Consider the following 13699-nt stretch of genomic DNA (forward strand, 5'->3'; position numbering starts at 1 on the left):
GGAGGAAGGAGCCCCAGCCTGGAGATGGGGACAGGGCACAGAAGTCTCCACTCAGCCTCAGAGCCGCTGGGCCTGGTAGCAGGCTTGCACTCGATTCCTCCAGCCTAGGCCACTGAGGGGTTTGGGGCACGGGAGTTACCACGCCGTTAAACCTGCTTTCCCGACTCCTGTGCACGCCACAGATGTCTCACCTGAGCAGTACTAGCTACATACTAGAATTACTTACGCAATTTGTAAAAAATTCTTATTTCTGGGCCTTACTTCCAGAGACTGTGGTTTATTTGGTCTGTAGTGGAGCCCAGGCTTCAGGTTTGTTTCATTTTTGTGTTTGCTGTGTTTTATGCTGGCCAGGTGATTTTAACATACAGCCAGGGATGGAAACCCTTGTTCCACCTGAGCTCTAATCTTCTCTCCTACAGCCTCCCCAAGCTGAGCTTCCAGCATCCTGCCAACTGCCCTGTGTCTGCTAGGACATGGCTCTACTGTCTTTTTTAATCACTTCATTGTGTTCCAGCATGGAGGGGTCCCAGGTGGCCGGACTCCCAGCTACCTGCCAGGGTGCCGTCCCTTGGCCCAGAATCTCAGAACAGCGGTGTTGGCAGGTGAGAGGTGACGTTAACGTTCCAACAACAGAAGTGCCGAGGTCAGGCGGACTCCCAGGCTCGCTGGAGAAGACGGCCCGCTTCCTCAAAGCGTCTCCCGACGTCTTCACGAAGAGGACTTTCTCGAATGCTGCTTTTAAGACTTTCTCTTTAAAAATGAACTATCGTAGGTTTCACTCAGAGTGGGGGGGTCTGAATCTTACATAATCTCCATGACTGGAAGAGTCTGGATAGCAAGTGACAGGGCAATACCAGATGCCGCAGAAGCCCCCCAGACAGGAGATTCTAACACCCGCGATGTAATAGACGAAGACATAGAAGTTCAATACCACGACACAAGCCCACTTCTCGCTCACACGAAGTCCACAATGTGTGTGCGCGTCTCCCAGTGACCATCAAGCCCCCTTTCCCACGCTATTCAACACGGGGATTCCAAGGACGCCGCTTCGCTGGGTCTGCAGCAGGCCAGCTGAGGACGGTGACAAAGGCTGCTGGCACGGAGAGATGCGCTAGTGTATATAGGGTAGGTGGGTCCTCCATGTGATCCGGAGGGGAGGCCCGACCTGAGCCAGCCTCGACATGGGGAGCCCTGGGGCAGCTGAGGATACAGACTCGGGGAAGCCCCAGCTCACTGCCACCAGCTTTGGCCCACTGGACCCTAGAGTTGTGCCCCCCAGGATTACCAGGGACATCCTCATTACCAAGTCCATGGCCTTCTCTGAGCTTCTACAGCAAACGCACATCAGACCCCCGAGCCCAGTTTCTCCCTCCTGGGCACACAGCTCAGCCGCATTCCCAGCCCCCTTGCAGCTCTGAGTGGCTGAGGGACAGTTCCCACAGAGCAGTCCAGGCATCACTTCCAGGCTGGCCCTTCTAAGGGTAGGAAGGGGGACTGAGATCAAGGCTTGTCCTCCATGGTCACTGGGGGATGTGAATCCACATCTTGGATTTTGTGTGAATGAGAAATGGCCTTTGTGTGGAGGTTTAGAACTTTCAGGTCTTCGTCTGTTCCATCACATACTGTTAGAATTTCCTATCTGGGGGCTTCTGCAGCATCTGATATTCGTGGCCCAGATGACTGTGCTCCCAGCCCTGGACTTTACCTTCACGCCGAGAGACAGTGTCCTCTGACTGCCACCGTCCCAGCCTGGGCAGACAGGGGCCGAGGGAGCCAGGTGAGCAGCGCAGCATGGCTTGTCTAACTGGGCCTGGGGCAAGTCCCTCCCGATGTCCACTGCTGAGACCTGTGGAGTCAGCCTGGCCGCTTTGGCATTTGGGATGCGTGGAAAACCCAGCATCTCCTGAGTGGGTTCTGGGGGATATTTACTTGGTTATTCCAATGTCATATTTCAGGGTCAGAAAGTAACTGGGGGCTGGGCCCCTAATAAATGGTAATTAAATATTTGAATATGGTTGAATCACTCGTTTCCCTTTGATGGGGCAGCTGAGCTCCAACAGGAGTCAGCACTCCTGGAGGGATAGTGGCTCATGCTCCCTCTGACGTGTCTGCTCTGGGCATGGGCTCCAAACAGGGAGCTTGCTGGGCTGGGGGTGGAGCGTGACATCCTGAGATAGGGCTCAGACATGACAGTAGTTTTCTGAGTCTGTGACAGGTGCCACTTACATTTGAGCCCATTGGGGAGGATGCCAGAGCCAGCCTCATGTGCCCAGGGTGGTCCCGGAAACCCACAGTCCTGGGTGTTATCAGCTGTCTGAGGAGGCGTGGCCAGACCCTGGGCCTTTCCTCAACAGGCCACCCCCCGCACCCACAGAACCCTGGCAGGGTGCACCACACCCAGCCTGAATTCCCAGGGAGCCAGGCCCAGGTGGAACAGGCAGTCAGAGCACTTAGGCCGGGCGTGCAGGGCTCACGGCTTAGGGTTTGCTGGTTCAATCGGCACAGGAGGTGTTGGGGCCAACAAAGGCTCCATGCGGGAGTGAGGCCAGCGGGGCAGAGCAGGAGGCCCGCAAGGAGCCTGTCCAGGGGGGTGTGTGCAGCCCTCACTGTGGGCTAGCCCGGGGCTACAGGGATGTTTAAACAGGGCCAGATCTACCCTTCGGAAACTTCCTCGATAAAACACCCTCTACAGAAAGGTCCACCGCAGGGCACAGGTAACCCGAAGACCAGAGAGCACAGCCCAGCTCCCTCCTTGCACAAGTGAGGAGCGGTGCAGCGGCTGCCGTGCAGGGCAGACTGGAGCCAGGCCAGACCCCAGAGCACCGCTGCACACACACGCACACACACGCACACACACGATGAGAGAGAGCTGAGCTTACAGCCAGGGAGGAATATCAAAGAGTGCCCAGGCCTCCGACCAGCTACGCAGGCAGCTGGAAAGAATTGCGGTCTCAGCTGGAAACCGTGTTCAGAACATTTTTCTGTAGTATATCCCTTTCTAAATAGGCACATCATGACGGTTCAAAGTCTGATTTTAAATTTGTTCAAATTCACACTGAATTAGGAAGAAGAGCAAATACATCGTGGGGGGAGCAAACTACACGAGAAGGTACAGGCTGTCCCCAGGCACAGCATCACGTCCAGCCCCAGGACGACTTCAGGGGCAGCAGGGCTCCTGAAGGGGACGCTGGCCAGCCCAGCCCTAGCCGTCGGCCGGAGTTTGTGCAGAAACGTGCTGGGCAGTGTCCCCTCCTCTGGCAGAGGGAGCTGCCCACGTTTCCTTTCTCTGTCCCAGGCAGAGGCAGAGGGAGCAGCAGCTCAGAGCCGCCTCCATCCCTGAGGGGGGACGTTACCAAAGGAAAACCCACCTGGGGAAGGATCACGATTCCTGTGAGGTTCCTCTCCTAACGAACCGCCCTGGTTCTGCAGCGCCCACCGGGATGGGCGCAGGGAGTCACCTCTCTGCTTGCCCCCTGCGGGCACCTCTGTGGGTAAGACAGAAGCCCCTGAGTTTCTCCTGCCCCCTCAGAGATCAGCGCCACCCATGCCCCTGTGCTGGAGCCGGGGAGGGGACCTGCGGATGCTCCTCTGCCATCCCTGCTCACTACTGACATTCTCCATGCACCCTGTCTAAAGACAGAAACGCTTTAAAGCCCCCAGCGTTTCTGTCTCCACCCTCAGCTTTTCCAGGGATGAGCCACAGGGCTTGGTCCTGGCCGCCCCCAGGGAGGCACCGTTTCCTCGCCCACCCTGGAGAACGAGGAGGGTGGGTAGGCATGGGGTGGCCGCCCCAGCCCTGCAGTGTGCACCTTTCTCCTCTGCGCCCTGTCACTTCTGAGCCAGTTGGGCGCCCAGGGTCGCCAACATTCTCCAGAGGTTGAGATTTCCATCCCCAGCCCCACCTCACACACACACACACTCACACACACACACACACACACACACACACACACACACACACACACACGGGAGCACTTACCACTCCCCCCACGACGATGCCTGCAGTCGTACATTGACCTTGGATACATGTCTGGGTCCTAGACTTTGACCGCTAAGATCTGCTGAAGAAAACACAGCAATTTTGCACCAGGGTGGTGGTGGGTCGTCCCCAAGGCTCTGTGTCATGGACCTCGGGTCCAGATTCCTTTGTCCTCACCTCCCGGAAGGGGCACGCAAACGCCTCTCTGGCTGCAGCTGGGGCTCCTCTGCACCATGCGCCCTGGTGCCGACTCAGCACTCCGGGCGGGCGAGGTCCCCGCTTGGCCAGTCCTCTCGTGGCGGAGACGTGGCTGTGTGTGCTGCCACGCAGCTCTGGCTGTGGCCGACACGCTGTTGAGGATTGTGACTGGGCTGTCATCCAACATCGTGCCCTCTCCAGGGACCACTGGGCTGCCTCTGACTGGCACCGCACATTCTGTAGCTGTCCCCACGTCAGGCCGCAGCCACTTCCGTCGTGCCCAGTGTCAAGGTGGTGGTCGAGAATCAAAGGAGTCGTAGCTACCTTGCACCCTATACAGGCTTTTATATTTGATTCTCAATGGTCTTGGCTTTCTTCTATTCTCCCAAACTAACTGAAATTGAAAGAGAAGCCCAGGCACCCCTTGGGCGCTTCGCTGCCCCACGATGTGCTGGCGGGGATTGGCAGGAAGCGCCTTCAACCAGCAACGCGCGGTTCTTGTCCCCTCCCGTCCCGCGACTCTGCTCTCTCTCCACTGGTTCAGGTAAAGCTGTCGTCATGGGCTCACACAGCAGGAAATCTTTTCACTCGCATTTTCACATTCACCCTCACCCTCAAGATCAAAAACTTAGCGTGTTTTCTTACCAAGCCCTGCTCTGCCAAACACTTAGAGAAAAGCCAGCAACGGCCGAGCCCTCTGGGCCCCCTCAACACACGAGGCCCTGGCAGGGCCTCCATGGCCACTGCCCGCCTGTGCGCCTGCCCGGGTCCCCTCACACACACACTCGTCCTCGCACGTGTCCCTGGTACGTCCCATCCTCGGGAATCTTTCCTCCCAGCACCTCCGCTCCCCCTGCCTGGGCGCTGGCACCTGTTCCAGGGCTTTCATGGACTGCTCGTTTTGGGGGGCACAAGACGCTGCATCCCCTAGGGATCCCCCACCAACCTCCTCTGCCATACTTTCTGGGAATCCTCCTTCCTTCCAAAGCAGCAACCCTACTTTGTCTTTTCAGCATGCAGTTGTTTGAGGCCCCCGCACTGGAGGAATTCTGTCAGGTAAACTCACATGGTGAATTGCGCCCCCCTCACGCCTGACCCGGGCGTCCCCAGCGCAGCACCTGCCAGGAGAAGGGGCCACAGCCCGCCCTGCCCGGTTCCCTCCACGGAGAGTCCCTGCTGGTGCCGTGCAGGAGCGGTGGGCAGTGGCTCTGCTCCACTGGGCTCCAGGGGCTACTGAGGAGCTGCAGTTCAGCGTCCCAGATGGCAGCCCCGGGAGGTCACGGCCAGTAAGCAGAGCAAAAATGTCACTTCCGGCCAGTCAGAAATCCACAGAGCCCCCGCGCCGATGCTCTTCCTATCAGACCCCAGAAAGCTCCTCCTTGGCGGGCACAGGATATGATTTCTTTGCTCTCCATTCTTTCCTCTTCTCCGCAACCCCTGGAATATTTTTACACGTTTGCCTCCCCCAAGGGCTGGACAATTTACTCCTACTTTTCTCTCTGGTAAAACCAGAGGGTGAAATTTGCTCTTCTTCCAGATCCTTCAGCACAAGTGGTCTACTGGGTGAAGGAATCGTTCTCTTGACGATATTGAAAGCTTCTTCCGTCCTATCCTGGGGCATCATTTGCTATTTCTGTGTCTTTTCCTAGCTTTTCTCCCTGTGAAGGGCTCTTCAGTATGGATTTGAATCCGAGCTCCACCACTTCCGAGGTCTGTGACTCTGGGGAAATTAATCATCCTCTCTAGTTGCCAGCTTCCCCATTTGTACCTAGTCAATACCCCCATCACTGGGGTTTCTGACAGTTTAATAGGTAAGGAAAACATTCCAGGTTCAGCCACCCAGAGTGCAAACTGTGCCATGTTTTCTGAGTGCTCTGAGACATCACCTGCTCCTGCAGAATCTGCACCCCCTGAGGTTCCCCCTCAGCAGGTGGGGGCAGTGGACCCAGTGTTGGGTGTCATGGGGCCACCCATCTCTACCCAGCTGGCCACACCTCCAGCTTTGGCCAAGCCGTGTGACCCTCACCTTTCAGCAGCCCTGGGGCACACCCTGCCTCCTCTCCTCCATTCCTAGCGTTCTCTACGGCAACTTGACAAATGCTTTTGACAAAATCGTGCTCAGGTCAGTATAGCAGGTGGGATCCAAAGCACCAGGAGTGACTTTGACTCCGTCTGTGCCCCACCAGTGCCCCGACTCGGCCCTCATCAGTAGGTCCCTTCCAGCTGCCTCTGCCCTGCCGTCTGCCTGCCTTCCTGTGCTGGGACCACACGTGTCACAGCGTCTAGACTATTATTCCAAGTGCTGCTGTCAAAAGTCAAATCTGCCTTCTAGGCCCGTCCCTTCTCCACTTTGCTTCCTTCCGTGTGACGTGAGGTTGGGTCACCATGCCCTTCCTGCAGGCTCCAGAGTCCTCGTCTTTGAACCACTAGAGTATTCAAATTTTGTCCTTTGGCAAAAACTTAAAAATAATTCCAGGTTCAAAATGGTATTTCCCCTCAAAATACTATCAGTTCTGTAGTCATTAAAAAAATAACAAACCAAAAAATTAAAACAACACCATATACTGCTTCATATATAGGGGAGTAAACCCTGGCAAATATACTCAATGCTTAATTGACAGGGCAGGGGGCCGACTGCCTGTGCTTAAAAATAACAAAAGACAGTACATACGTGGAAAAGTGCAAATGTCCACCCATCAGAGGAAACTTCTGGAATTGCCCCAGGACACCACCTTGGATGTGTTCTATGCCGCCAGGGTGTCAGGGCAACATGTCAGGAACGGGAAAAGGCAGAAAGGTTAGGCAGCCAGCAACAAATCACGGTGCTGTGTCTTCATGAGTTAGAAATGCAGCTCCCGGGCCCCTCCCCGCCTGGCTGAGCAGGCCGCCCCTGAGTGGACGAGGTCCAGGCAATGTGGAAAGGGCACAGAGTCAGCAGTCGGAAAAAAGAAAAGCATTAATTTGCTTATTTTGCTTCCACAACAACAAAAATTAGTCTTTTGGCAGCAAAGAGGTGAATGCGGGGGCGGGATGAGCTCACAGAGCGAGGGTGTGTGAGCGCTCGCTCACTCCCCGGACCATCTGCAGGGCTGTGGGCAGGGGGAGGAGGACAGCCACCGAGTGCCAAACTGGGGCTGCGTCGGTTTCATTTAACATTTGAAAAATAAAGAGCTCAGCTGAACAACAGAAAACAATAGCAGATTGTTTTAATTGAGACAAACTATTGCCTATTTTTCCTCTGCAACTTGTGATGTTTTGTGCTCACAAATTGTGTTTGATATTTTTCTTACACTTGAAAATGACATCTGGAGAACAATTATTATGTCCTTAATATTTAATGTAGAATATCAAATTAATCTGAATCACACTTTGACCAGCTTTAGTTTATTTCCAATAGCCATAATCTTTTCCCCTCTGTTGTCTGGTTAAGTGAGAGTGGGTAGAAACAGGCACTGATGCGTCACGGCTAAAGAGTGAGAGAAGACCAGAGAACCCTTCAGGAGCTGGTGCTGATGTGCAGCAGTCGGGGAGACAGCGCAGCCCCTTCCCTGTGTCCCCGCCCTCTCCCTGGGCAGCCCAAACTTCACATCCCCACACAGCTCTGGCTCCTTGGAAGTGTGTGTGTTGGCACAAGAAGGGTCTCAGGAACATGGAGATCAGATTGCCACAGGAAGACTTCTAGAGAGATGATGTCACACAGGGAACTGACTCGGAACACGGGGACTGTGAAGTGGACAGGCACACTGTGGTCAGAGGACGGGAAAATGTTGAGAAGACCCCTCTAAAGAGAAAGGGATTCGTGGAGTCACCGTGAAAGGAGCACTTTCAGCCACCCGCATGAGAGACTGTGCTAAGGGAAGGTCACTGTGATGAGAAGAGACACTGGTGTCCACAAAATCTCTCCAGGGAAAATTAAATGATTATAATAATGAAGGTACCTTACAAGTCATGGCTTAAAAATGCTTTCATGGCTATTATCTCACTGGATCTTTGCAACACCCTGAGAGGTAGGCTGTATTATTTCCTTTTTTAGACAGAAGGCAAAGAATAAAACAACTGTGAGTTTCCCCATCAGGCAAACCGGAGCTTGCACCCAGATTTTGCCCTTTATTTATTTAACCTCTCTATGGCCTTCCAAATAACTCTCTGTAAAGTGAGACTTTCAATACTGACTTCACTGGACTTTTGTGAAATAAGTAAGTCAATTAAAACAATGCCCAGAACTTAATAGACACGCGCACACAATGGGAGCTATTGTTATACTGGAGATGAGAAAACTGAAGTCTGGAGGGATAATTTAACTGGGTCTTGACTACACTGAAAGTAAGTTGTCCATGCAAGGCCAAGGTCCAAGACCTTCTCAGTGTGTCAGCTACAGCTATCCAAAGAGATGCTAATGAAGAGGTAACAAATTTGCATATGCGCTGGTAATCCATCCCAAAGATAGTAAACATATGAAAAGATGTAGATTTCGGAGGCAGGTTATTCACTGTGGTGCTATTTGTAATGGGAAAACACTGGAATGAACGCTCATGGCTGTCAATAGCACCTGATGGAATCAGCTTTGATGCAGCAGTGCAATGGAGTGACCTGAAGCAATACAAAGCACTGAAGAATAACTCCACGGATTGCTGCTGCGTGCTCTCCAGGATGTAGTTTGAAGTGAATAAAGTAAGGTGGGCAAGAAGGTATGTACATTATGCTACTATTTATTTAAGAACAAGGCAAATGCATGTACAGAGGTTCCTTGACTTATGGTGGGTTTACATCCCAAAAAACCCATTATAAATCAAAAACATTCTAAGTCAAAAATGCACTTAATACCCCTAGAAGCCCATCATAAATTCAAAAAATCATAAGTCAAACCAATGTAAGTCAGGGGACAGAGCTGGGGACATGCTCACTGTCTTGTAGACCCAGTGACCCCCACACTTGGCAAGCACCATCATGTCCCAGGAAGTGCCGTCTGCGTCCCACTCCAAGCTGCTCCACCAAGAACCAAGCAGTCACCCACTGGTGCCAGGTGAACCAGGCAGACCAGAACAGGGCTGCGAATGCTCTAAAAGCCAAATTACCATTGGAACCACAGCTCCAGCAAGCCGAAACTACACACGGAAACTGCCTGCTACAGTAGAACATTTAAATAGGATTCAGAATTTCCTATCATAATATGCAAAATGCCCATTGTACAATAGTAAACCACTCGTCTTTCTAAGAACCAGGAAAGTTCACCTTGAATGGGAAAATATAATCAAATGGCCTAAATACTGAGATGAATCCAATGGCAAAATTATCTAAACAGGATTTTAAAGCAGCTATCATTAACAAAATGCATCAGTGGTCAATTACAAATTCTTTTGAAACAAATGCAAAAAATACAAAACCTCTGCAAAGAAATAGAAGTCTTAAAAAAGAACCAAATTGAAATTATAGAACTGAAAAATATAATAAACAAAATAAAAATTGGATGGATGGGCTCAATAATAAAGCAGAAATGACAGAAGTTAAAATCCGTGAATTTGAAGATAAATCAATAGAATCTACTGGATTTGAAAAACAGAGAAAACAGGCTGTAAAAACTGAACAGAGCCTCAGAGACCTGTGGGACAGTAACAAAAGGTTTAACTTCATTATCTTGGGACTAAAAGAGTATTCAACAAAATAATGGCTGAACACATCTTAATTTGGCAAAATATAGAAACCTATAAATTCACAAATTTTAGCAAACCCCTAATAGGGCGACAAATGCAAATAAAACTATGGCAAGACACATTATAATTAAACTGAAAACTAAAGACAAAGAACAAAATCTTAAAAGCAACCAGACAGAAGTGACGCATTGCTCAGAGGGGAACATCAGTTCAAATGACAGTGGGGTTTTCAGCTGAAACCATTTATACAAGAAGGAATTGGCACAACATGTTCAAGTGTTGAAATAATAGAACTGTTGACTTGGAATTCTTTGTCTGGCAAAGCTGTCCTTTAGGAATGAAAGAGAAATAACAACATTATCAGTCAAAGAAAACCCAGAAGAATTTGTCACCAGCTGGACTACCCGTAAAGAACATCTAAAAGGAGCTCTGGAGACTTTAGAGGGCTGAAGGTTAGACAACAGAAGCTTTAGAACAATGGAAAGGGTAAAGTGAACACAAATATAATAGACTATTGCTCTCCTCGTGAACTTCTTAAATCATAGTTAAAGGCGGAAGCAAAAGTGACCCCACCCTCTGATGTGGAGCTCAAAGTATGTAGAATGACTACACAAGGCACTTATATTTAAGAAGTAGGTAATTTAAAGACACCTACATGGAAGTAATTTATCTATACTTCATTCAAAGTGGCGAAACATCCATAATAGTAGGTTGTGAAGTAATATTAAATAATATTATAATACTTAAAGCAACCAATAAGAAAATTACACAAAGATATACACTCAAAAATAGTCAAATAAATCTGAATGACATTCTAAACATGGCCAAGTAACCCACAAGAAGGCAAAAAAAGAGAAACAGGGATGAACAACAGAGGGAACAATTAGCAAATAGATGATAAAACGACTGAATCAAGCCCTAACATATCAATAATTACTTTAAATGTGATTGGTCAAAATACTCCAATTAAAATACAGAAATAAACACAGTGGATTAAAAAACATAAACCAACTATGTGCTGTCTACAAGAAACTCACATCACACATAACAGAGGTAGATTGAAAGTGAAGGGATGACACATGTAGATTGAAAAGATATATCATGCAAATAATTTTAAAAAGCAGGCACGTGTGTATTAATAGCAGATTAAGTGGCTCAGAGCAAAGAAAGGTACTTGGGACAAAGAGAAACATTACATAATGGCATTTTTATCAATCCACAAAGAAGACATAGCTAACCTAATTGTATATTCACCAAATATCAGAACCTCAGAGCACATGAAGCAAAAACTGAGAGCTTAAAGAAAAAATAAATAAATCCACAGTTAAAGTTAGGAACATCCACATCAGTCTCTCAGCAACTGAGAGAAAAGCTAGACAGAAAATCATAAAACAAATATGCAAATGTGAAAACGACAACGAGCCAACGTGATCTAATTGACACACACAGAACATTCACCCAGCAGCAGCAGAGTATGTATTCCTTTCAAGGACTCAGGGAACATTCGCCAAGATAGACCATATCCTGGGCTGTAAAAACAAACAAACTGAAAAATTTAAAGAGTTGAAATCATACAGAGTACATTTCTCCTCCTCGGATTTCATAGTTTCAAATGTCCTATATTCAAATTCACTGATTCATTTCATTTCAGTTATCGAAATTTCCAGAATTTCTATACGATTCCTTTACATAATTTCTCTTTATTGATACACTTATTTTGTTTATATATTGTTTTCTTAGTTTCCTTTTTTTTGTTCATGTTTTACTTTAGCTCTTTGAACATTTTTAAGACAGTTGATTTAACAACTTCTCATTGGGAGATGTTTTGATTACGGATTCAATCTTGCTACTCTTTATAGGTCTGTTTAGGATTTCTATTTCTTCCTGGCTCGGTCTTGAGAGGTTGTATGTTTCTAGGAATTTATCCATTTCTTCTAGGTTTTCTAGTTTACGAGACTTGAAAAAGAAGAACAAAGTTGAAGGACTCATACTTCCCAGTTTCAAAACTTCCTACAAAGCTTCAGTAATCAAATCAATGTAATACTGTTGTAAGGATAGACATAGACTAGTGGAATAGAATTAAGAGTCCAGAAATAAACTCATACCTCTGCTTCCAGTTGAATTTCTATAAAGGTGCCAAGACTATTCAATGGGGTAAGAATAGTCCTTTTAATGAATGGCGCTGATACAACTGTATGTTCGTATGTCAAAAAAAAAAAAAAAAAAAAAAAAAAAGAGAGAGAGAATTTGGACCCTGACCTCAGACTACATCAAAAATTAACTAATAATGAATCAGTGACCTAAATATAAGAAACTGTTAGAAGAAAACATACGGGTAAATTTTCATGTCCAGAGATTTGGCAATAAAATCTTAGATGTGACACAAAAGTCATAAGAAAAAAAATAGATAAATTGTACTTCATTAAAATCAAAAACCTTCTTTTCATCAAAAGACATTATTAAAACAGTGAAAAGACAACTTTAGAATGCATAAAAATATTATAAATCCTGTGCCTAATAAGGATCTAATATTCAGAATATATAAAGAATGCTTATAACTCAACAACAAAAAGACAAAAAACACAGTTTTAAAATGGGCAGAATACTTGAACAGACATTGCTCCAAAGAAAAGATACACATGACTAATAAGTGCGTGAAAAATGCTGAGTTATCATTATTAACTATAGAAATGCTAACAAAAACAACAAGGAGGTAGCACTTCACACTCATGAGGATGGCTATTAAAAAAGAAAGAAAAAGAAAACAGCAAGTGTTGGCAAGGATATAAAGCAAATGGAAGCCTTGTACATTACAGTGGGACTGTAAAATGGCTCAGGCACTATAGAAAGCCATTTAGCAGTTCCTCAAAAAGTTAAACATGAATTATTATACGACCTAGCTATTCCACTCCAGGATATATGCTCAAAAGAATTGAAACTGGTACTTAAATACATGTGCAAGTTTATTCATTGCAGCACTATTTACGATAGCCAGAAGGTGAATGCTGTTCAAATGTCCATAAACAAATGAACAGATAAACAGATTGCAGTATATTCGTGTAATGGGATACTACTAAACCACAAAAATGAATGAAGTACTGATGCATGCTACAATGTGGATGAATCTCAAAAACATTATGCTGAGTGAGAAGTCAGACACAAAATGTCACATATTGTCAATTTCCTTTATATGTCATCATTTGATTAGGTAAATCCTTCCAGACAGAACACAAATATACGAGATGGATGGAAGAGAGGGGACTGGGGAAGGAACTGTTTCATGGATAACAGATTTCGTCTTGGGATGATGAAAATATTTTAGAACTAGATAGAGGAGGTAGTTGCATGATATCAGCACTAAATGGTTTGCTTAAAATGGCTAATTTTATGTGAATTTCACTTCAATAATGAAAAAAAAAACTTAGTAAAAAAGAAAACCAAACAATCCAATTAGAAAAAGGCAAAAAATGTGAATAAACATTTTAATAAAGAGATACGAATGGAAAATGAATAGATGAAGAGATGTTCAGCATCATTAGCCATTTGGGAGATGCAAATTAAAACCAACATGATATGTTAACATCACTACACAACTATCACAATGGTTAAAATAAAAATAAGGATAACAAAAGATGCTGATGAGGATGAAGAGAAAGTTTATCACCTTTGCATTTCTGGTGGGAATGAAATGACAGGACCCCTTTGCAAAAGAGTTTGGCAGTTTCCTACAAAACTAAACATACACTCAACATACTACCCAATAATTGCACTCCTGGGCATTTATCCCAGAGAAATGAGAATTTTCACCCACACAAAAACCTGGACACAATTGTTCACAGCAGCTTTACTCAGAATAGCAAATATTAGAACT

The sequence above is a fragment of the Lemur catta genome, chromosome 14 (genome assembly GCF_020740605.2).
Source record: "Lemur catta isolate mLemCat1 chromosome 14, mLemCat1.pri, whole genome shotgun sequence".
NCBI lineage: Eukaryota > Metazoa > Chordata > Mammalia > Primates > Lemuridae > Lemur > Lemur catta.